This window comes from Dermatophagoides pteronyssinus, unplaced genomic scaffold, assembly GCF_027571235.1.
Source record: "Dermatophagoides pteronyssinus isolate colony J.1.1.1.1 unplaced genomic scaffold, Derpt_VIB-CSIC_2022.12 sq0013, whole genome shotgun sequence".
Classification (NCBI taxonomy): Eukaryota; Metazoa; Arthropoda; class Arachnida; order Sarcoptiformes; family Pyroglyphidae; genus Dermatophagoides; species Dermatophagoides pteronyssinus.
In genome coordinates, this window is record NW_027461537.1 from 265,279 (window position 1) to 291,611 (window position 26,333).

Genomic DNA, 26,333 nt, shown 5'->3' on the forward strand with positions numbered 1-26,333 from the left:
CAATAGAATTCATTCATTTATTCGGTCGGTCAGTCAGTATTTGATGTATATCACATACGGTTATCTAGCGGTTATTAATCCAATTATCCATCCATTCATTCATTCATCCATCGTTTTTTTCCTTTCTTTCTTTCACTGATTTGATTTGATCGAAACCAGATATGAATTATTGGAAAACAGTTACAAGACAATATCATACACCAAACACCATAAATATAACCGATCCATATTGGCTATTGTTGTTGTTGTTGTTTGCAAACATGTCATTTTCGTCAATCTAACCGTTTGTTATCCCAGAAATTAAGTCACTAGGTTCACAATGTAGGGGAAATCGAGAAATCAAAATCTGTTCATTTACCGATTTTTTTTCTCACTGTTGTTGTTGTTTGTTTGATTGATTGATTGATTGATTAGTTGCAGTAAAACGGTCATTGTTATATTCCTTTTTTATTCTGATTTGTTGTTGTTGTTCTTGTGTTTGATGTATGACAAACAACGATTGACACCTAAAATCAAATTAGTCTTGGTATTTTTTTTTCATGAAAAACTGATAATCATCATCATCATTATATGGAAATCAAAAATGTCATCGATTCTTTCTCTAAAATGTTTTGATTTCCTTTTATTTGCTTGAATAAATTTTTTTCCATTTTCACAAAAAAAAATCAATGGGTTTTTTCAATCAATTTTTCATAAATTTAATTTTGATAATTTCCTTGATGCATTTGTTTATTTGTAAAAATATTGAAATGGACAGGTTTTCCATTTTTCTCATTGTTGTTGTTGTTGTTTTCTGGTAATCAAATCATAAAAAAACCTACACACACACATGTTGTCAATCATTCATTCGTTTTTTTCTTCTTCACCTTCATTCGATTGAATGGCTTCATTCATCCATACATTCATTTTGTAATGGCATCCATTTTTTTTTCCTGACTTGATTTGATTTGATTCGATTTGATCGACACCTTTTTTTTCTCATCATCATCATCATATAATTGTCCGAATATAATTTGTAAAAATTTTCAATTTGTAACAAAATTGAAAAGAAAATTGATTCTATTGTCGATTTGAAACAATCATTGGGTTAATTGATTTTTCGTGTGCAAGAAAAAAAAACAGTCAAAACAAAACAAAAACTTGGTTTAATCGATTCAATCAAATTAGTCCCTTCTTCATCATCATCGACAATAATTTTAACATTTTTTTTTACTGTCAATCGACTATGACCAATCATTCGGAAATGGATGTCATCATTACATCATTATCATTTTACTAAATGATAATAATCATCATCAATACAATTTCGAAAAAATTGAAATTTAAAATTTCAAAAACAAAATATTTTCCAAGTAAAAAAATTGAAAAATTCAGTTTATCGACTTTCGACAACCTGGACAGGTGACTTTTTTTCTGTTTGTTCATCATTTCATTTCTTGATTTACACTATCTATCTAAATATATGTAATTTTTTTTCGATTAATGAACCTTTGATTGGGTTCAAAAAGAAAAAAGAAGAAGAAAAGATGATGAGATTGATATTCTCATCATCATCGTTGATAGATCGACATTTTTTTTTGTATATCATCTTCTGCATTTTTATCAAATAAAAAATAGATAAAATTAAAATAAATGAGAAAAAAGAAATATGTCCAAAATAAAATTGAACTTTTATTGAACAGCAAACAAAAAAAAAATGTCGATAAACTTTCCATATACAGATTGCATATAAATCGGCTATCGGATAATGATGATGATGAGATGTATATTTCTGGGATCTATTCATAATCAATAAATGGTATGTCCATCGCTATCATCATCATCATGGTGATGATCATAGAAGAAGAAATGCGAATGATTTTTTTCGGTAATCAATTAATCATGATTAAAAAGTTTTCTTTTTTTTTTGCTCTCTTCATTATCATCATCATCATTTCTGCGAATCGAAATAATCTATCGATATTTGCGAATTTTTTTTCCCTCCAAATCTATCTTATTTTGATTTCGATTCAATTCATTAAATGATAAGAAATCGATTGGAGCCATATATAAATATCCTAATGATGATTATTGCCGTTGAAGATTTTTCTTGTTTGTTTAGTTTAGTTCTGTTCGGTCTGATTCTCGAGAATCGATACGGATCAATCAATATTTACTTTGCTAAAATTTTATCACTGTTGGTCAATGATATTGAAGTAACGAGAAAAAAAAAATCAATTAAATAAGGTGATATATTATTTCGATCAATTTGGTTTCTTCATTTGGTCGACCACTGATCAAAAAATTAAGATAATTAAAGACTGGTTTTTTGTTGTTGTTGTTGTTGCTTCTTCAATTTATTATTGATTTCGTCATTTACAAAGGGGAGTTGAATCTATTTTTTCATTTGAAATTTATTGACGAAACAAAAAAAAAAAAAACTTGAATCCACTCGATCGATAGAAATAAAACCGAATTAGTTGAAAAAAAACTAAATATTTTTAAACTGGAATGGTCAATTAAAACCCCTTATTGATGATGATTAGGATGATGATGGTGGTGGTGGTGGTTATCGAGGTAATCAATTTATTTGATCAATCATTAACCCATACCTGAACAGAAAGAGAGAAACATAAAAAAAATAATTTAAATGAATGTGGATCAGATCAAAACTAACATTGTAACTCTCTCTCTCGCTCACTCGATATGTGGTTATATAAATAAATGGAAAAACATTAGTCATATTGATTAGAATGAATTAAACGAAGAAGAAATATATAAAAAAAAATCCAAATGATGAGTTTTAATTAATTCGCGATAGAGTAGAATTATTTCACACAAAAAAAACATCACATTAAAAAAACTTTGATATCGAAATGGTCATCGTCTGTGTGTGTGTTGGTGATCACCAGGAACCATCATCATCACACTATGGCCATATTGGTTTCGATCAAAAAGTAATCAAAAAGTAAAAAAAAGAAAAATAAATAAAAATTTAATCAGAACATCTGAACGATAGATATGAAGAGCAAATGAAGCAAATAAATTGAGATTCGATCAGCGAAAAAAGAAAAAAAAGGGTATTAAATCTCTTATCGAACCCTTGTTTGATAGATGAATACAGGTAAATTTATTTACTTTTTTTTTGTTGGAAAATTTTAATCGAAATTTGACATTTTTCAAAGGTTTTTCCTAGATTTCAATAATTTTTGCTTTTTGAATTTATTTAAAATTTTTCATCATCATCATCATCGCTAACTATCTATCTACCTGTTTGATTCTTATCGAGAGAAAAAAATGAAGCAAAAAAAACATATTTGAATTTTTGTATGGAAAAAAATTGAGATTTCTTTCGTTTTTTTGACTAATCAGATTGATATATTCTCTGATCTGTTTCTTCAGTTGACTCTTTCATTTTGGTAAATAATAAATTTTCATCATCATCATCGATAGATAGATAGATTTAGGATAGAAATGAATTTTTTTTTCTTTTTAGTTTAAAAAAATCGAGAAAAAAACAACAAATTTTTTTCCCGTTTTTGTTCATTTTTTTAAAACTTCAATTAAACTAGTTTGACAGTTTAATCTGACCCATCGAACCTAATGAACCTATTAATTGTGGTTTGACTGGTTAAGTAAACGAAGAAAAAAAATTGGAATTCCAGAATGGACAAAGATTTATTTATTATCAATCGGTTCTTCCATCGAAAGACATCATTCGCCATTCATCATGGAAACCAAAAATACCAATAGATTTTTTTTCTTCTTCTTTTTCTTTGCTGTTGTGAAAATCGAAACAAGTTTTTTGTTTGATTTTAAAGAAAATTCTTTACCAATAATATCAAACTCCTATACTGATTAGGATCGATTTCTTCGATGCATTTCTCTCTCTCTCTCTCTCTCTCTCTCTCTCTCTCTCTCTCTCTCTCTTCGAATTTTTGGTTGAAAAAAAAGACGATTTTATCATCACCATATCGACAAAATCAATCGACATCATCATCGTTTGGATTTTAATTGCCCATTTTTTTTTCTTCTTCTTCTTCGTCAATCAGATTTATCTATTTATTTCGCTGTTTTGCGTTGATTTCTAATTCGATCGATGTTTTCTATTCATAAGACAAAAATTCATCGGTGATTAATCGTCTTCTGATCATTGAATGAATGTGAGAGAAAGAAATTTTTGCTCATCTCATCAATAAGGTATCGATGATCTCGATGATGATGATGTTGGTGACTGTCTGACTGTCTGTCTATCTACCTAGTTTTACCTAAATGAATACTGATATTGGATGCTGATGGTGATGATCAAACAAGTTTATTTTCGAAGAAAAATAAATAAATAAAAAATCATGTGACGAATGTCGTCGATATTGGCTATAATTTTTCAATTTCAATTGGGGTGTGTGAAGAAGAGGAGCAAAAATCTTTTTAATCTTCATGTCGATGACATCGATTGATTTCTATACATTTTGGTTTTACGATCAAATCTCGAAAATTTAAAACGAAAATTTCTTACATTTTTTCTTTCATTTCGATTAGAAAGATTTTTATCATTTTTCTTCTGATCTTTTAGTTTTTCTAACCAAAAAAAAAATCCCAATCGAATCGGAATGCAACAAGATTTTTTTTCGAATGAATGAATGAACAATCGATTTATTGTTCAGAGCAGATCAATCTGATTGAAAATTCTTTTTTGGCCTTTTTTTATCCATCACTTTATGTAATAATGATGATGATCATCATCAACATCATCATTATAATTATCATCCAAATAGGACCTTATCGATCAATTTCTTTTCTTTTTCTTGTTTTTGTTGTTCAAAAACCAAAACAAAGATTTTATCATCCATATATATCGATAACCGATTTCCATACCGATCATCATAAAGATGTTGTTGATTATGATTGAACATCCTTTTTGGTTTGTTTGTGTGTGATGTAAACAACATTGGAAAAACACGAAAAAAAGAACAAAATAAAATGTTGTTGTTGTTTCGATTTTTATCTTACCAAACAAAAAAAAACATTCATATAACATATACACAACAATAATCATAGTCACGATTCTTTTGCGATTCTGAGAGATGTTTTTTTTTCTTTCATTTGAATGACTACACACTATATATGTTCGATATGTTAAAATAACGAGAACAAACGAACGAAAAAAAGATATAGACAAATTGGTCTTTGATTTACTTTTCAATTGGATATCAAACAACAACAACAACAACAACAACTATTTATATCTATTTGTTACTGTAATTAAAAACTTCATAGTCATCATCAATCGACTATGATTTGTGTGTTTGTGTGTGTGCAATGTATCATTTTGTTCATCAATTTTTTTTTGTTCCGGAATTTTTCCAATTGATTGAATGAATGATGATGTTGATCAGTCAACACCATTTTTTCCCTTATCAAATAGATGATGATTGTGTTATACTTTTTAAGAGATTGATTTTTTCATTCTGTTTTGCTGTTGTTCCGTTTTGTTTTGAATGAATGAATCGATTTTGATTGTTATTCAATTTTTTCTTTCAAATTTTGCTTTCATATGATATGATGATTATCATTCATGATCCATGATCTATTTATCGAATGTAAAAAATCGGTTTTTCTTTTGTTGCAATCAAATTCATACTTTATTAACAATACTTTTTCATTGATTAAATATTATTCAGGATGTTTAATCAAATGATCTATTCATATATGATGTAACACAATTGATATGAATATATTGATTTTTTTCGATGAAATTCATGAATGAATCCATCATTGACATTATTCACTGTATTAAGATCAACGGACAATAAGTGTTTGGGTCAATGGCTTTGTTTTTTTTTTTTTGCTTTTATCATTTGCATCATCATCATAATCATTTTGCATATTGATTATATATGATGAATATGATGTGTTGTTTTGTTTTATTTTGACCATTTCTTATCTTGGTTTTGGGTGAATACATTTATCACCTTTTTTTCTTGTTTGTTTATACCCAAATAACCACGGTGTTATCTGTTTTTTTTTGTTGTTGTTGTTTGGTTTAGTTTATTAGCCGACGAAAATGAATTTCGTTGTTTGTTAGGTGTTTTTTCTTTGGTTGAATATCGTTATTTTGTTTTTGTTTCTTTTCTCCATTTCTTATTTTTTTAGTTATTTAAAATAAAATAAAATTTAAAATATTTAACCACAGCACCAAACTGAATTGATTTACAAATGAATTTGATGATTGGTTGGTTGGTTGGTTGGTCGAGAAGCAAATAAACATTAAAAAACATTTGAATAATGAATGAATGAATTTATATTTTACTTGTTGCTTGTTGTTCTCCCCTATGCAAATAATCTATTGAATCATAAACATTATTATCATCATTATCATCATTGGGCACCAAAATACAGCCAACAAGCCATCATCAAGCAATGGATAGAAAAATAAAATACAGATCGAACCATTTTGGTTGGTACCACCATACATACATATAACCCTTGTGGTTTATTTTATTTTGGCTGTTTGTTTTTGTTTTCATTTCTCTTTGGCTTGTCCAATAAAATATGTCTGACTTGATGATGATGATGATTTCTAATGTTGTCGGCAGATCTATGTATGTTTTAGATTTGTGTATCGATGGTATTTATTAGGTGTTTTGTTGTTAGTTGAATAAAGTAAGTTCAATACGATTTATTACAACCGATTTATGGAGGTCGATAATATTCAAATAAATATTTGATGGAAAAAAAGCACAAACATAAACAAACATAAGCAATTTTTTTGTAACCAAATTGTTGTTGTTGTTGGTGCTAAACATTGACAACAACAACAACAACAACAAGCACCTTATAATTGTTTATAAATATTATGTTGATTCTGAATAAGAAAAAATGATCACCCTTATCAATTGTTGATTCATATTGAACTTTTATTTATTCGTTTTCGTTTTAGATTCTTTTAGTTTCTTCTTTCTTCAACATAATGATAGCAACCACCTTTGAGAAAGTCTAATGATTGAACATTCTGTTCGTTTTTTTCTTCTTCAAATATTGCCGACAAATAATCATGTCATTCATTCAGTGTTTACTATGAATTTATTGACTGTAAAACACATAAAGTCATAATATTTTGTTGTGTTTGTTTACAATACTTGGGGTTAACAACAACAACAAAAATTAAGAATCGTCTGATTATCAGTTGATTTCAGGAATTTTTTTTCGTTTGTTTGTTGGCAAATTCGATTGATTAATGATTTATCATTATTTTTCGGATTTGAAAGAATGTAAATTTGAACGTGCCATTTTGATATTAAACAAAAAGAAAAAACAAAACAACATCATTTATTTGGCCTTGATCATAATATTAGAATCGTTTATTGATCGTCAATTTCTTTTTCCATTGAACATTGGACTTGGTTTTTTCTGTTTGTTTTGTTGTTGCTTTGTTTTTTCTTTGTTTCACTTGATTATTTCCATCAATTTTTCAAGATTTTTTTTCCTATTCGATTGTAACGCTAAAAGTGTTAATAATTTTTTCTTCTAGTTATTCCAATTAAATCAATTGATTCATTGAATCGAAATTTAGAGTGCTTATTTGTTTGTTTTGTGATCTTTGTTCTGTATTGTTTTTGATTGGATTCGATTTAAATTGAATGAAATTGGCTAAATATAATGATCATCATGAATGTAATTTATCAATTCAAATTCAATCCAATTTAATCGAAACAAATCAAATCAAATCGACAATAAATTTCATTTCCTTTTTTTCTGTTTTGTTTTAGAAACAAATAAAATATTGAATTGATTGTTTTTGATTACTTCTGGAGTGATGAAACACATATATCATATTAAAATTCATTATATTTATGCACAACAAAAAAAAACGAACAAAAATATTGGTTTTTTTGCATTTCATTTTCCTCTTTCATTGATTTAAAATTGACATATTTACGAGTTTTTCACTAAATGAAATTGGGGAAAATCCCAACAAATTTGGCCATATAATCGATGATGAATAAAAACATTCATACATCCATCCAGTTTTTTGTTTTGTTTTCAATTACATTTCAAATATCTATCGATCAATAAATAGCCATAAAAGGGATGTTCTGAATTGTGAAAATTGGAAAAAAGAAAAAAACAATTAGACATTCCATTAAACTTATCACAAGTGAAAAAGGAGAGAAAACAAAATAATTGATTTTATGCAAAGAAAAAATAACACGGAATTCAATTTAAGGAGAAAGAAAAAAATCACTAAAATTAAATTTTTACAAACAACAACAACAAATGTTATGTGAATGACAGGTTGATAATGCTTTTGAAATGCAAAAAAATCTCTTGTTAATCCAGTGGCAATCTATCACCAAATGATTATGCCTAAAAACTAATCAATCTTTTTATACTCTTTTATCATTTCATTACCTTTATGGTGGTTAAATGAAGAAAAAAACCTTCGAAACAAAAAAAAAAAAAACAAAAATCAAATCAATTCAAAATCAAATGGTTCGATGATTATAATTAATAGGCAAACATTTATTATTATACAACAACAAATATCCAATTGATATTGAATAAATATTCATTGGTTTTGTTTCTGCCCCCCATCCATTACATAGATCACGGTTAATCTACATTGATCAATAGTTCATAATTTTGTTTCCTTGTAGAAAAACACATATATACAGATAACCCGGCTAAATTGATTTGTGTTCTCTGTTTGTTTCATTTGTTTTTTGCTTATTTTCTTGCTGTTGTTGTTGTTATTTAATTGTAATAAATGACTTTGTTCATATCGATTGAAAAGGACATTAATTTTCGTCGATGATGATCATCATCAGCATCAGCCCCCGTGAACATTTTTAGTTTGATTTTTTCTTTTCACGAACACAAAAATAAAAAATTCATTGCATAACAAGGGAGAAAGAGAGATTGAAAGATTGAATAATTTTTCGTTTTTGGTTGTTTTTTTTCATTTTTTTTCATCGCATTCACCAATGTGAATGATTGAAAAATCGTTTCCATAAACGAATTTTGTTTTTTTTCGAGATGGTCAATAAGCAATCAATATGAAAAAAATAAATAAATAAACAGGGATTTCTACCTATCACTGGTTATTTATTACCAAAGTCAAAAATGAAATAAAAAATTCTTCAATTTCTGTTTTCTGTTTCTCTCTAGCTCGAATTTGATTTATTCGACATTTTTGTTGTTGTTGTTGAATCGATAACATAAAATATTGAACATTTTCATCGAATAAATGAATTTAAAATTCATGATTTTAGTTTTTTCTGCAAAATAAAATAAAATTAACAATTCCGAATCAAATTAATCACAAGTTTTATCTCTAGAAACAAAAATCGATTAATCTACCAATCAACACAATCAATTTAATTTTTTTTTTTTGCAGGTTTATTTTTGGATTCTGTTGAAAAGTTGAATCCTGAATATCAAACAAAAAGTTTTAAAAATTTAAGAATTTAAACATCCAAAGGAATTTGAATGAAGAAAAATGTTGATTGAACCAAGAAACAAGGCAATTATCATTCAGTGAAGCGATAAAAAGAATAACAACAAAATGGAAATTATAAATTGAAAAAAAATTCCTTATGGAAACCTGGAATAAAATGCTGTTACAAATTTATTGTTTTGTTGTTTAACTTTTTTTGTTTCTGCATGTGATTTATTAAACTTGAAACACAACGAAGAAATGTTTTAAATCTAAGAAAATATTGCAGTTACAACAAGAATGCTTGATTATTTTTTGTTTTGAATAATTTTGTTTTGCACTTTTTCTTAGGAATTTTGAAATCTAGAATATAGATTAGTTGATGGATTGATGGAAACACATAATTTCAATTTTTCTCTAAATTTTTTATCTAAATTCTTCTAAACATCATCTACAAGCATTTTTTAATCCATCAATAACAATCAATCAAACAATTTTTTTTCCTTCATTAACTAATGATGATGATGATGATGAAAATAAACTTTTTGATTCAAACTAATTCTTTTCAAAGTACATTGACATTTTGTCGTGGTTATAAGCCGATTCTTTTCATTGGTTTTTTTTTCTATTGAAATGATTATTGATGGCAAAATAATTTCGGATTTGATTTTTCGTTTCAACGATAATCGAAGTGAAAAAAATTCATACAAGTTCGATGAAATGGTTGACATTTCAAAAATACACATTTTATGTCATTGATCTTTCTGGTTTGATTTATTCGTTGTATCAAAAATAAATAAATTGATTATTTGATATGGACATCACAAAAAAAACCGGAGAATTTTTTCATTCAATTTGATAGAATTATTATCATTAGAAAAAATGATTTACAAACTTACGATTCAAACGATTAACATTTGTTGTTTGATTGATTTCGATTGACATTAAATTAAATTAACAGACAAGCATATAGGGAGAGAGAGATGAAAAGCATCGGATAATGCAATAATCCATGATAATGCATTAATAGATCGATTGATAGAATCGAATTTATCAATTGAATTTTGAAAAGTGTAGCTTGCTATTCACTTGTTATTCATTCAGCCATTAGCCAACCAGCTGCACTATTCTTTATGTGTCTATTTTTATTTGTTTAATTCGTGATTTTTTTTCATTCTCTCTCTCTATCTCTCGCTTATTTATTTTACGATTTTCCAAAATGTTTCCAAAAAAATTATCAATGATTCGTATACGTGGCCACTATATTTTAATGGGATAAATTTATTTATTTTCTTTTTCTTTTTTTTTGCAAATTCATACGAATATCTATTACTTTTATACGAATATTTTTTTTCTGGCTAATTCGCTTCGTTGAGAATCGTTATATGACTCGTATTTATATATATGGTGTATATCATCATTTGATTGAAAAAAAAGAAATGAGTCTCTCTCTCTAGCTTGTTGGATGATGGTAAAAACAATTAAGCTTCCTATATCTTCAAACGCAATAGAAAAAAAACGATAGAAAGTGATACATTGCCCAACAATGTAAATTCAATTCTTTTCTGAAAAGAGGGGGAAGGTGATGGCAATAGTAGTTTTCTTTTTGGTAATAATAACCGGAATTAAATGAATGTATTTGAATATAATATCTATGATGATGATGATGATGATGATGAAAAAAAATCACATTGAACATCAATGAATATAAATGGTGTTTGGCCATTTACACAATATTGAACGGTAAAATAACAACGACGACGGTAACGATTGTTGTGTCTCTATATTATTATTATTATTATTGTCAATGGTTTGATGCATTTAATAGCCTATAAATTAGGCCATTTATTTATTTTCTTTTATTTTTTGTTACGTTTTACGTTTACGTAATACATTCTACGTTTTTTTTTACTAAATTATTTCACACGATCATAATGATGAAATGTGAATGTAAAAACGATTTCTCCCTCTCTCTTTCTATTTCGGTTGTTGTTGTTATTGAATGAGGGTGTGGGGAAAGTGAAATGAAGAATGAACGGGTGGTGGGGGAAACATTATGGACATTATGATGATGATGATGATCATCATCATCATCATACTGATTTTCTACATGACTTGACTAATTTATTTGACTAAATTTCAAGACAACAACCATTTATTTATCGAACGTGTTTAAAATGAATATTTTCATTTTTTGCGAAAAAAAATCCTACCACCACCATCATCATAATCATCCCTACAGTCGATCCAAAAATCCGATCGTTTTTGAATATTTTTATTTCTTTGAGTAAAAGAATCGAAAAGAAGAGGAATAATAAAGAGATGTATCAATCAGCATATAGCCGTAATAATTTGTGATGATGATGATGATGATCAGATCATACACGTGTTTCGATGGTAATTTAAATTGAACATCGACAATAACAACAACAACAATAATAATAACAGAAATCGATTCGATAATTTACATTGACAATGATAATGGTTATTGTGTAGTGATTTTATTTCTGTTTTTTTCCATTCATTGATTCATTCATTCATTTCAGTTCATTTCATCTCGATAATGGAAATCGAACTGATCGATTGAATTATTATTATTATTATTTTCAATCGTTTGTAACATCTGCCGTTTTTTTTAAACCATTATAACCATTGGCACATTCTATAAACCGTTATATGTGGTGTGTGTGTGTGTGGGGTCATCAAATGAATGAGTGAGAGAGATTCTATGACTTTGATGTAAAAGAAAAATCACCACGTACGAACGGGAAAAGAAAAACAAAACGAAAAAAAATGGAATGCACGTGCAGCACATGTGTAATGGGTTTGGATTTTCAAAACCGAAAAAATTCATTCTCTTTCGGGTTTTTGAAATAAGTTGTTGCTTTTTTTTGGGAAGGGGGGAAAGGCCAGTTAATTTTATCTTGGCCATCAACTTGTGTTTTATAATTATCAAAATCAAAGAAAGAAAAAAATTCTCTGTGTTATTCAATTTACTTTGAAAAAAAATCTGTTTCAGTTTCAAAAAACTAGAAACAAAAACTTTTATTTCACTCCATTCATTTATCCATACGCCCCCCATCACTTATCTTTTTTTTTATATATCAATTAAGTTAATTAGAAAAAAATCTTTCTCTTGTTTTACTTGAAATTAACTGAAATCTTTTTGGACTGATGGACTGTATTTGTTTTATCTAATAAGAATGTCTATAAGAGACTATCATATGATGATGATAATGATAATGATTGTGATGTTCAAGCGTGTTTGTTTGTATCATCATCATCATCATAATCAAAACATTGACAATAGTAATAATAATTATCTATGATTGCAAAAAAAATGATAATAATCATTCAAAGTTAATTAAAGAATCAGTTGAATTTTATCAGTTTTTTTGTTTGGGCAAAAAAAAATTATTCAAATTTCTGTAATATGCAAATGTTTTCATCTGGTCTGATTGGATTTTTCTTTCTTCCTATCTCTATTGAATTCCAAAATTATCTTCTTTTTCTGTTTTTGTTTTTCATTTTCAAAATTTATTTGTATATTCCAATTCATGATGATGATGATACAAAGCAACCAGAGAAACAAAAAAAATTGTAATTTGATTTTACAATCGGTCTGATTGTCCAAATATTCTTGTTGCTATTGTCGAATAAATAATCATTATTATTATTATCATCGTTGTCGGAACCAAAATTTTTTTTTTATTTAAAAAAAACTAAATGTAACAATCTATGTGATTAGAAAAAATTAAATTAAATTTGTAATATACATTGTACAATACAATAATCATTGGTTACTATCTCTTCTCTTTCTCTCTGAAACAATACAAAAAAATCCATCCTGTCTATATGTGTGTAATCAGTTTTACATTGTAATATTCATTTATTAGATTCTGTAATTTTATGTACAGAATTTTTCGCTTTCATTTTCTCTCGATTTATTCTTATTATGATGATGATGACTACAACTGAATATCTATAATGCTTTAATGTCACCGAAATATGCAATTCTGTTTATCTTTATAATGATTTTTTTTTCTGTATTTGTTACCATTACTTTGTTTCTTTTTTTTAAATACTATTTTTCACAAGTTGATCCAAAATGGTCATTTTCATTATTTTTTTTTCTTTGTTTTGACTGAATAATAATAATAATGTGAATATAAAGTGAATAAATGAATGGAAAACAAGAACAGTGGAAAAAAAAGTTTCAAACATTTAATGATCCGGGATTTTTTTTTGTTCCTGAAAATGTTTTAATTAATGTTCGAAATGAAATAAACAAAAAACAAACCTGACGATAGAAATAGAGAGAAAAAAAGTTAAAATCTGGTTTCAATTTCTTGCATTTTTCCTCCCCACTTTATCCCAAAGCAGATGTAATCAATTTTTTCTTCTCCTACTTACTTATTTAGTAAAAAACTCTTAAACCAGTAGCCATTTGAATTTTTTTTTTTCGTATGTATGTGTAGGGAAGGTGTGCGGATGAAAAAAGAAAAAAGAAAAATTGTCAATATCGATCAATGGCCTTTTCGATCATTCATTTAAATCTTATCATTATCACCATTATAGCTTCCCCTAACCTACTGAAAAATCAAACGACACCCCCTCATACATTTAGCAGCAAAAAAAAAAAAAAAAATCACCGACCATCATTGATCCATCATTGACCTTTAGCTTTAACATTATTTTTAGTAGTAGTTTTTTTTCTTCTTCTTGATTATAATCAACACACACACACACACGTACGATTCTAAAGCGGATTATTGCAAATTGAAACCATGAAAGAAAATCAAACCTTCTGCTCATAAATATATATTTTATGAAAAAAAAACGATAAACTAACCGTTCATTTTTTTTCCTATTTGATCATTTCATAATCGTGTGTTTAGTTTTTTTAGTTTTTATTATTATTCGATAATCATTCAATGATAGCTCATTATAATAAATGAATTTTTTTTTTGTTGAAAAAATTAAGCATTTGGTCTGGGTGTGTGGGTGAGATGAGGGTAAAACATGGAGAATTCTGGTTTTCAAATTCAAAAAGATGTTTTTTCATTTCCTATTTTTTTCTAGTTTTAATTTTTTGAAATAATTAACCAGATAACAACGTAATCATCATCATTATCATTGATTTTTTTTTCTGTTGAAATGATACTCATATAATGTATTTGCGTGTGTAAGGGAGAGAGTCGATAGCCAGATGTTATGATATTTGATAGAGATCGATCATTCGATGTCAAAGTTTACGCACATACACACGAACACCGATACGTAAACATAAGCATAAGTAAAAAAGAATGGACAAGCACGTATTGATGACATTCATTTGTAGGTACACAAACGTTATATGTTATGTACATGGCAACAAATGTCATCCAAAAAATTTTATTTTCTGGACGCTGAAAAAACTAGCTAATTTATGATTCAAATCTCGTTTTCAAATCCACAATCGACAATCGAACGAATTGTAATCAATTGACCAAAGACAGGAACCTCTAAATCAAAAAAAAAAAACAACCAACCAACCAAATCAACCAACCATGATTATATTCGAATTTGGTCAAATTATAGTTGGAAAAAGTAAAACGAAATAAAGATGATAATGGCAATTGGAAATGTATAAAAAAAATCACCTGACTTTATACATTTGGAGATGGATAGATATGTAATACACACCCTACATACACAGACATCCCAAATCAATATTAACGTCCGGTATACAAAAGAAAAACTTGATAAATCTTAACGATCAAACAGAAAAAACAAAAAAAAAAACTATCGACAATCAATGAATATGAACCTTGGAGAAAAAAAACGTCATTCGTTTTTTTTTCATTGATATTCATCTTAATGCGATTAATGTAAATTTATTGCTGTCGAAATTTGATCGCTTTGGTTTCAATATGGTCAAAATGGCGTGTGTGTGTATATCTTCTTTATTGAGAAATTATTATTTTCCATGGAAAATTATTATTATTTGACCAAAAAAAAGAAAGTTTAGTTTTTTTCGTTTGCAATGTGGTCACAGTATTTTTTTTTTTTAACGCGAGAAAAAAATATATTTATTTAGTTTCACTAAAAACTAAAATTTATGACCAATTATTATTGTTAAAATAATCGTTCGTTATAGTTGATGAGGTGTCGATTAACCAATAATGGTTTCAATTCCCATCTTATTTCCTTTGGAAAACAAATCATTTTTGATTGAAATTCGTTCTTTTTCGAAAAATCTTTATCCGTCTATGATCCACAACCAGATTTTTTTTTCCGGATTGAATCGATATTTTATCAATAAAAATGATTACTTCGTCCATATGTGGTGAGCGCTCATTCGCTCAAAAGTTGAAAGATCATCAATTATATAATGGCCACCAACAAAAAATTGTCGAATTTCGCCATAAAACACACATTCAAACAGATCGTTACAGCATCATCCATCAGGCGAAAAAAAAGTGAAAGAGAGAGGGAGACAACAACAAAAAAAATATTGATAATTTATTGACTACTGCTGCTTGCATCAACTACTACCCGTTGTTATTTGATATGGATCCGAATTGAATCAATTTTTTCCATCTTTCCCTTGTTGCTGTTGGTGGGTTTTCAATTTCAACCTTGTAATAATCCTATGTCAATAATATCAACTTATAGTTATGTATCCGGGTGTATAATATATGGTCATTGGAATTGATTTCTTTTGAATATTTCATTTGATTGTTTTGTCCAATGAATTTTTTTTCATTCATTCATACCTTAGATTGGCGAAATCAATTTATCACAATATATTTTCCATGGAAAGGTGTGGATATTTGATTGATAAAAAAAACGAATTGAATTTTTTGAATTTTTGACCAAACGATGTCATCGAAATGATCAATGTTTGAATGGATGGATTTTTGCTTTGAGCAAAATATATTCAAGATCCAATCATCTTCAAACATTTGCCGTTGTTGTCATTTATTATCCATCTTTTTTCTGAATATAAATGAGCGAATTTGTCAGTTGTTGATCTTAGCCCATCTTATCAATATGATGATCTGAATTTTTTTAAAAAATTTGCTAATTTTCGATCAAATGATTGCTAGAAATATATTTTTTTCTAACTTCAATACTTTTACAATCTGAAATATGATTCATATCTGATCAAATCTGATTATCTGTATATCGTTGAAATTTATCATCATTTATGATACATTAATGCACAATGATGATTGGTCTATGTAAATAAAGGAGTAATTGATTTCATTCATTCATTCATTCAATTTTTGGATTTATTTTTTTACAATTCTTTTTATTCGATTCGCTGTTATAAAAGCCATCCTCATCCTCTTTGCGTTTGTTTGTACTGACATTAATCTAGATTTTCTTTTCATTTTGACTAAAACCCTAAAAGAATTCTGATCCAAAATGAATCTTTTTTCTCTATTCTTTGTATATCAGAATAATAATGATTAGATAGTTTTGAAGGGAAAATTTTTTTTCTTTGGTTAAATATTTTATTGAAAATTTTTCAATGTGATCAGTGTGATAATCATCATCATCATCATTAAATCATACGAAAAAATTTTCCATCAAAAAAATGATCAAAAAAAATAATTTAATATTTTATAAAGTGGATTATTGAATAACAACAAACGAAATTATTACTATTCTCTGCCTATGTGTGTGATTCTGTTGTCTGAAAAATTGTTGAATTGTTTTTTAGCAAAATTATTATTATTTTTGGCTCAATTTTTAAACATTAAAATGATGATGATGATGATGATAATGATGATGGTCGAAATGATTTTCTTTAGTTTTTTTTTCATTTCACTAACTTACTTTATTTTCAATTCATTTCATCAATTGTAACAATGATTTTTTTTTCTTTCTAAAATTTCAAATTGCCTGTTCCATATTATATATGTGTGTGTTTGGATTCATTTGTTTTTTTTTTTTGGAAGTTATTTTCTTTCTGAATCGACCAAATTGAATCATTGGATGATTGGGTGTCATGATGATGATGATGATGACTATGGTTATTGTCGGTTGGATTTTTTTTCGCTGCAAACAAAAAATAAAAAAATAAACAAAATGAGTGAAGAAAAAAACGTACCAAACACCAACAACAACAGACTAAAGAATCGACACACACAGGATGAAAGCATCATCATTAGCATCATCTACCATAGTTTTTTTTTTTTTTGATTATAATTTCTCTCTCGCTTTTGCTTTGTTTTGCCTTTCGTCAAAGAATAATAATAATCATCATCATCATTGGGCAGCAATTATCATTAGCTAACTTGCAAAAAACACACACACACAAACAGACAATAAATGAATGAATGAAAATCACTATCACTAGGTTTTTTGTTGTTGTTGTTGTTTGGGATGCCATTCATTAAAATTTATTAAATTTAAATTTAATTTTATTTACCCAATTTAATGGCCAAAATAAAGAAAAGAAAATAATAATCATAGCTGCACACACACACACACACCAATATCCCAGCCGAATCTATCCATTGTTTTTGATGACCTTTTTTTTCACTCATCTTCTTCGCTGTTCACCAGTCAGTGTTCACCAGTAAATTAGTGATTATCATTGAATTTTAGCTTCTGGTTTTTTTTCTGGGTAAAGTTTTTGCTATCTCTCTGGCAAGAATCGCTATGGTAGAATTTTAAAATGAAAAAAAATAAAGGAAATAACATTGATATAATTGTTTTCAGTTTGTTTGTTTTTTTCCTGTGAATGGGAATCAAGAATCCAAAAAATCAAACTTGTAATCACACATCGTCATCATCATCATCATCATTATGATCATCAAGTTTTACCGTTATATGATGATCAGTAGCAGTAACCAGGCAAAAAAAACATCCAATAATTTTTTTCAGTGATACACACTTATGATTGAATTAGATTAGATTAGGTTTTTTTTACTATTATTATTAAATCTCATTAAATGATAACATTTTCTCTCTTTTTCTTTTTCTTGCTGTGTGTTATATAAGTTCGGTAATGATGACATACACTCGAATGTTAAATGTCAATGTTTTATATAAACTTACACACACTCACACACAATGAAATAATGATGATTTTCATTTGATGATTCTTTGATTCTATGTTCATAATGATGATGATGATGGACATTCGAGCTTTTGGGAATTGTATGTCATCAATAAGTTGTCTATGGCTGTATACATATACAACAACAACAAACATCGAGTAAATCAAGTAAATCATCCAAGAAAAATATATCGAATATAGCTTTTTAAATGATGATCAATTTTAAAAATTGAAACAAATGGTAACAACAACGACAACAACAAAATGACCGATTCCACTTAACTTTATTGAAAATTGGAAAAAAATATAGTGAAATAGATTCTTTGTTCACACATAAATACACTGAACAAAAAATTCAATTCATTTTGAAAAAAAATCCCAATCGTATGTGCAAAAATAATGTTGATGTTTGATGGTTGATGCAATGCCAAACAAATTCCAATTTTGAAATCCATCTTAAAGGTGATTAGTTATTAGTTTTTTTTTGTCGAAATCATCACCATTTTTGATATATGCAAATCAATATACATTTGATGATCATTTTCAAGAAAAAAAGGAGTTTTATTTTTTTCAAATATCTAATCATTATCATCATCATCATGGTGATGGTGATGATAATCGATTTCTATCATCTTTTGATTTTTGTTTTGTTTGGTGATCGTGTGTATGGTTAAATGAACAGGTTGCTGTTCAGGTTATTGTTAATCAATACAAAGATGAATAGATTGGCATTGAATTCGTGCATATACCTGAGATTCATATTGGTGAATCCCTTCTTTGTTAACCAGAAAAAAATAACCAATATGGATTGGATTGAAAATAGATTGTTTAAAGATAGAGATTGGTTTTTGTATGAAAACTTTCTTATATGAAACACACCTTGTTTATGTTCAATAGATTTTTTCATTCATTCATTTCATTCAATTTCATTCAATTTCAATTCTATTGATAATGTTGTTGATGATGATCGAACATTATCAACTAATGCGATAATCGCTTTTTTCGTTAATAATAATAAAAATGTTCTATTGTTTGATCGATTTTCTTACTTTTCTCTCTCTCTCTCTCTCTTTTCACTTGAAGCCAATTCGTGAAGATTGGCCATGATTTTTCACTATTTCTTTGTTTTTTTTTCTTTCTTTCTTTTCTAAAATTAGATCGTTATGCTGCTTTTTGGCAAAACAATCAGAACAGATCAGTGATCAGTGATCTTTGATGATAAAAGATAAAATAATAATAATAAAATCGATCAGCCATCATCATCATCAACATAAAGCAATATTTATTTGCCTCCGGTTGCTTATTCAACAGCAACCGATCAATTGTCTTACCTATGGTATGTTACCAATCAAACATACATATAGATCAATCTTTTTTAGCGAATGCTACCGATATGATATATGGCATTTGTTTATGAAAGGTATGAATTATTTTGGAAATTTTATTTATTTATTTATTGTCATCAATTTTTTGTTGAAATAATTAATCATAATTGCTTATTATGGTTATGAATTTTTTGATTTTTGATCTTTGATTGTTTTGTTTGAATGAAAAATCGATTTGAATGATGGTTTTTGTATGAAAAATTTCCCTTAGTTTATCCATTCATTCATTCTTTCGTCGATCAAATTTGATTTTTCGTTTTTGCATACGCCCTGATTATCGATGTATTCGGTTTTTTTGTTTTTCAATTTTGATGTTGATGATTGTTTTTTTCCTTTTTTATCCTTCAACTACCTTCATCACTTTATCGCCCATAATAATCAATGATCAGCAGATATAAACATTGAAATTAATAATAGCAGGTAGCCGAAAACATTGACCATAGATTTGTTATTCTTTACCTTCGTTTGTTGATCACCATCAATGATTACGATGGATAACAGCAGCGGAAAAAATCGATCAAAATTTATCATGACCAAGCCAGAAATAAGGAAAAAAACTATTTCCTTTGCCCCATTTTGTTTCTACCCTCATCTTGCTTATGATAGTAATTGATTTGAATAATCAATTCATCAATGAAATTGAAACCCAACCTATCTATGTTTTTTTCCACTTGTTTTCCTTCTTCCTATGTTTGACTCAATTAACTATTGTTTGTCACCTTAGGTCACTCTCTACCTATTGATATTAGCTTATAGTTTTTTTGTTTTTGTTTTACTATGAACCAAATGAAAAAAATTGGCAATTATAATGAAATGCAACAACACGAAATGATTATTTTCTCTGTGATGATGATCGTCATCAAATGAACGTGAACGTGGGAATTTTCCACATTTATCTTTGATGTGTACAAGTGTGTGTGTTTGGATTAACGATCCATGATGATGATGATGATGATGATGATTCCTAGCCGACCATCTTTTGTTTGACTAAAATAATTATCATATCTATGTGTCGTTGTATCTTCTTTTTTCGACCGATCGATTACCTTGACAACAACATTGGTTCTTTATCACAACAATAATTATCATCGAATAAGAGTCAGACACAAAAAATTTGTTCAAACTGTCATAATAATAATTTACTTTTACTTGATAATTATTTCTTCAGAATCTATCTTTTTCTTTCTCTCTCTTTGTGTGTGTGTTTAGGTTATTTACGCCAATTGGAATAACCGATGCAAATATAAATTCTCACATAGAAAACAAATTGCAAAAAAAAGAAACATCATCTTTGGTTGATGAATAGTCCATATATCCTAACATTTTTAGGTCCATTTGTCAATAATTACTACTATCGTTGCTTACAATCGATTTGATGGTTTATCTTTAATTTTTCTTCTTTGTGTGATTCTCACCCACACACACACACACGAATTTGTTGTTTTTTTTTCTGACTTTGCTTTCTGTCTAAAGTGATTAATTATGTTTTCGGTTTTTTTTATTGCTACGTTTTCAATATTGTCGAGGAAAATGAAATTGATGATTATGATAGCGATGATCATCTGAGATCATCATGATGATGATGACAGAATATATATGAATTCCCATGCTATGCAATGTATATTATGCAAATCAATATCCGAATTTTTCCCTCTCGTTCGTTTTTTTTTGTTTTGTTGACATATTTTTATGTGAATCTTTTCTCTGTATGTTTGTGTGTGGATGGATGGATGAATGAATCGACAAATGTTTTTTGAAGCATTTTTTTCCCTCTCTATATCTTTTTGTTTGTATGATAGATGAATATATGGATACGGTCAATTACCGATCGGTAATCATTTATTTTAAAGTGAAACAAAAAAAAATTTACCTATCGACCTTTATCATCTTATTTGTAATTTGATTTATATGAAGCACGTATAAATTATATTTGATTAGTTGAAACATTTATTCATCATCCATTTCTTAAATGATGATTAAGAAAAAATACCAGAAATTTTTCATTTATTCATAATCAATATTGATACTGGGAAGTTTATGCTTTTAGATCAAATTATTATACAATAAATAGTCATTATGGTTGATTGAAATTTGGATGTAGAATATATCCTATTTTCTCTATTTTTTAATATCATTAATTCAGTTTATAACAAAAAAAATTTTCTCAAACATTATGGTTGATTCATTGAATAGTTTCAAATAAGCACAAGAGAAAGAGAGAGGTTTGGCTCATAAATCTAAATTAATTTCAACTGAAAATATGATAACAAAGATATGATGATGATGATGATGTGACCATCATCATAATTATTTATTATTATTATTATTACAATATGATACGATCATCATCATCATCATCATCAATTGAACAATTCATATATCGATCCATATATGAATAAGGATAGAAAAAAGAAAAAAAAGTTAGCATCAAATTTTACCATAAATAATATTGTTTTGTACATTGGATTTTCTTGTTGTTGTTACTATTTCACATTCATTAGCAACTCATTGATGATGATGATGATGATGATGATGATCCATTGATTTTTATCCAAAATGACCATGGACATTCAATTCAATTTGCCTGATGATGATGATGATGATGATGATTATGATTATGATGATGGCCTTTTATTGTGGGTTTGTTGGCTTGGTCGATTGTTGTTGATGATCGTTTTATTTTATATATATGAAATGAGTCCGAAACAAAAACAAAACGGAAAAAAAATTTGATCACAATTTGACCCATACTTCAATTATTCATAGTTTTGTTTTGGTTGGTGCTTTATTGGATCTAAGCAAAAGAAATGATGATGATGTTGGTTAGAATCGAAATTTTTCTCATTTTTTTCCCACTTGTAATGTCTTTTTTTTTTGTTGTTGTTTGGCCGATGATTTATGCTTATCAATGGAAATCAATTTACTTAATTACTATTCATGATGATGATGATGATTATTTAGGTCTTTTTTTTTGCCCTGAATTATTACATCGACAACAACAACAACAAAAACGTAATCATTTATCGAGCCGGAATTACTTATCTTTTTTTTTGTATAATCCATTGTTGCTGTTGTTGATAATCATGATCATCGTGTAACGCATCATTAAGATCAATTTAATTCAATTCATTGATCTACACAGAAGAAGACGAAAAAACCGAGCAACAAGAGAAAAATGATGTTATATTCATATCATAAAAGCAAGCAAAAAAATTTCCATCTCAAACAAAAAACTTTATCTATAATTGATTTTTTTTTGTTGAAAACATTCAAAGATTTTCAACCTCATCATCATCATTATCGACATTCGAAATTTCGAAATTGAATTCATTCATTTCGTTTCGTTTTATTATTATTATTTTGCATTTTTAAACATTGTAAAAAAAATCATTAGATAATTCTATTACAAATCTATATATATTGTCATCATAATCATCATCATCAATTCATTCAATTGATAATCACTTATTCACCGGCATTTTTTTTTTTGGCTCCATTCATAAATTCAATTCAATAACAAAAATGAATAAAATCTAAATCTAATCCCTTTATAAGAAAATTTTTTCTTGAAAAAATCTATATTTCTATGAATGGACAATCTTTTCGTTTTTTTCAGTTAGTCATGACATTTATTTATTTTTTTCTGCCATTCAAAATGTCGATGATGATGATGATGATGATTATGGCATCAATTTTACAATAAATTGGACACGAATTGAATAAACTCATCATGATCATCATCATCATCGAGGATTTGATTAGCTTTTTCCGTCCATTTCTCTCTTTGCAGCTATTTTTTAAAAAATTCAATTGATAGGGTGGTTTTTGTCGTAGATTTTTAGAAGAAATTCATCAACAGAATTTATTGAAAAAAATTCATTTCGATTTGTTCCATCTCGATTTATGCTTTTTTCGAGTTTTAAAATTTTCATTCATAAAATTTTGTTTTGGTTAAATGAAAAAAAAACATTTACTATTTTCATTTTACGTTCATTCATTCATTCAATTTATTGAATTTCTCAAATGACAATGGTTTCTTTGGTCGATTATCGAAAACTGACCTTTGCAATTGTTGTGTAAAGAAGAAGAAAAAAATGTCATAAAATTCCCTCAGACAAACAAAAATAAATCAAATCAAATCAAAAATGTCCACCATAATATAAAAATCGACGAACAATGTTTGAATGGGTTTTTTTTTAAATATTCGAAGAAGAAGCATTGAATTTGAGTTTTCATTTTAATTTAAAAAAAATAAAAAATTCAATTAACCAATCATCACGTTCTTGTTCTCGATTTTTTTCCCATTATTTTTTTCACCGGATGTGACCTCATTAACCTGTTGTGTTTTTTTTTTTTTTTTTTGATAAGATTTACCTGATTTATTCTGATTCAGTTGTTGTATTGAATAAAAAGTTTAGGTTTGTTTTAAAGAATATCCAAAACAAGAATATAAAGATTATGATCATTAAACACCAAAATATAACAAGTTTTTTTTTTGAATGCAAATGAACATTATTTTCTTTCCAGAATCTAGAATTATATAAAAGTAGTGATCATGTGTTAAATGTGAACCAATTCTACTTATAATCCATAATGATTGCTATCTACAAGCACACATACTAGAAAAAAAAGCAGCAAGTCGAAATAGTCATTTATTTTTTTAAAAGATTTTAATCAAAGATTTTTTTTGAAAAAAAAGTGAGAAACAAAACAAATAATAGAAGAAAAAATGATGAATTGATTAATATAAATCATCATTATCAATATCAGTGAAAAAAAACACTGAAAACATTTTCAAACACTAAAAATGGAATGGAATTGAAATAAAAGAAATGTAATCATATTAATGACAATGACAATAAATGTAAAGGTGATTAGAATGAAATAAAAAAAAACAAACGGATTGTGTTCAACACACACATACGAAGTTATTAATGGACACCCAAAAGTGATCAAGAGTATGGATCATCATCACGATGATCTTTATCATTATTGGGTGAGAGAGAGAGAGAGAGAGAGAGAGAGAGAGAGAGAGAGAGAGAGAAAGAGAAAGAAAATGAAAAAGTGTAAACGCCAACACTAGAATGTTGAATAGGCAAAACAAAAATCAAAATATTAATGATAATGATGATGATCATCATCAGTGTCATTTCTTTTCTTTTTTTTGCAATGTTTCGATTCTTCTGTTATTTTTTGATATCGTCATTAAACATATTATGATATTAATGGGTGTTTGAGTTTTATTATTTTCTATTTCGGTGATTATTCTTTTCACCCCCAACTAACGCAAAAAAAAATGAAATTAAAAAAATTCATTCCATGAAATTGTATCTAATAATAATGATGAAAAAAAAACTTCGATTCGTTTGTCATCATCATCATCATCATTGTCGTTCGATGAAAGTACTGTTTTTTTTCAAAGAAAGAATAAAAATAACGGCATGCTGATGCATACTAATCATCCATTGATTCACTTGAAAATTTTTGGAACAACTTTCTTTTTGTTGTTGTATATTTCATACGAATTTCTTCTCTATGGAACCTAGATGATGATGATGATAAAGTTTACATCATTCATCCATTCTATTTATCTATCTATATCCACATCCACATCCACCATCATTATTTAATAGATAGATACTTATCTTGATTATTATTATGGCTCAAAAAAAAATTTCAAGTGAACAAAAAAAATAAGAAAAACGGTAGTTTCGATTTCTGTCATTGTTTGTTCCTGAAAACCTTGTCGATAGAATAAATTGTCATTAATTAATTCTTGTTCCCATTATCTTCATTCACTTCAAATTATCATTTTTCATAGATGAGTTGTTGTTGTTGTTGTTGTTTATCGATTGTTAAACAAAAACAAACTAAACAAAACTAAAGTGTCACATTTATTATTCATGATTCTATCATATCCTGGATGTAATGAACGATTCATTTTTTTTTGTTTTCCTATTTCCACTTTAGATTCGATCATCATTTTGCTGTTGTTTTTATTCTCATACAAATTTGATTAATGTTTATAGACCATGTTTCATTGACTGACTATTTATATTTAATTGACTTTGTCGATAAAATGTATAGAGAAATGATGGTGTTGGTGTAAATTGGATCGATGAAAATTTCAATGATTCTTTAGTTAGTTTGTTTCGTTGGTTACATTGATAATAATGATGATTGTCATCATTTTTTTATTTTTTTCGTTATTAAATAATGTCAACTAATTAGTCTAATCACGAATTATTTTAGTTTTTTATCGTCACATAATTGATCTGAATTTTCTTCTATTTTTTTGCCAGTCAATCATAATCACACTGTACCGACATTTGTACATTTGTAATAATAAATTCAATGATTCAATGATAATCATAGCAATTGAACTCAACACCAACCAACCAACCAACCAAACAATAACAGATTCGACATGGATTTTGATGTCATCATTATCATCATCATCATCAACCACAAATCTAAA

The 26,333-nt window shown here is 27.4% G+C and overlaps 1 long non-coding RNA gene across 1 annotated transcript in view; it reads left to right on the forward strand.

Moving 5' to 3' along the window:
- LOC142645517 (uncharacterized) overlaps positions 1 to 26,333 on the forward strand; it is a 68,199-nt gene that overhangs the window by 34,624 nt on the left and 7,242 nt on the right. The window contains exon 2 of the long non-coding RNA XR_012846641.1: positions 19,628 to 19,890. This is a non-coding gene — a long non-coding RNA (uncharacterized LOC142645517). The remainder of the gene's footprint in view (positions 1 to 19,627; positions 19,891 to 26,333) is intronic.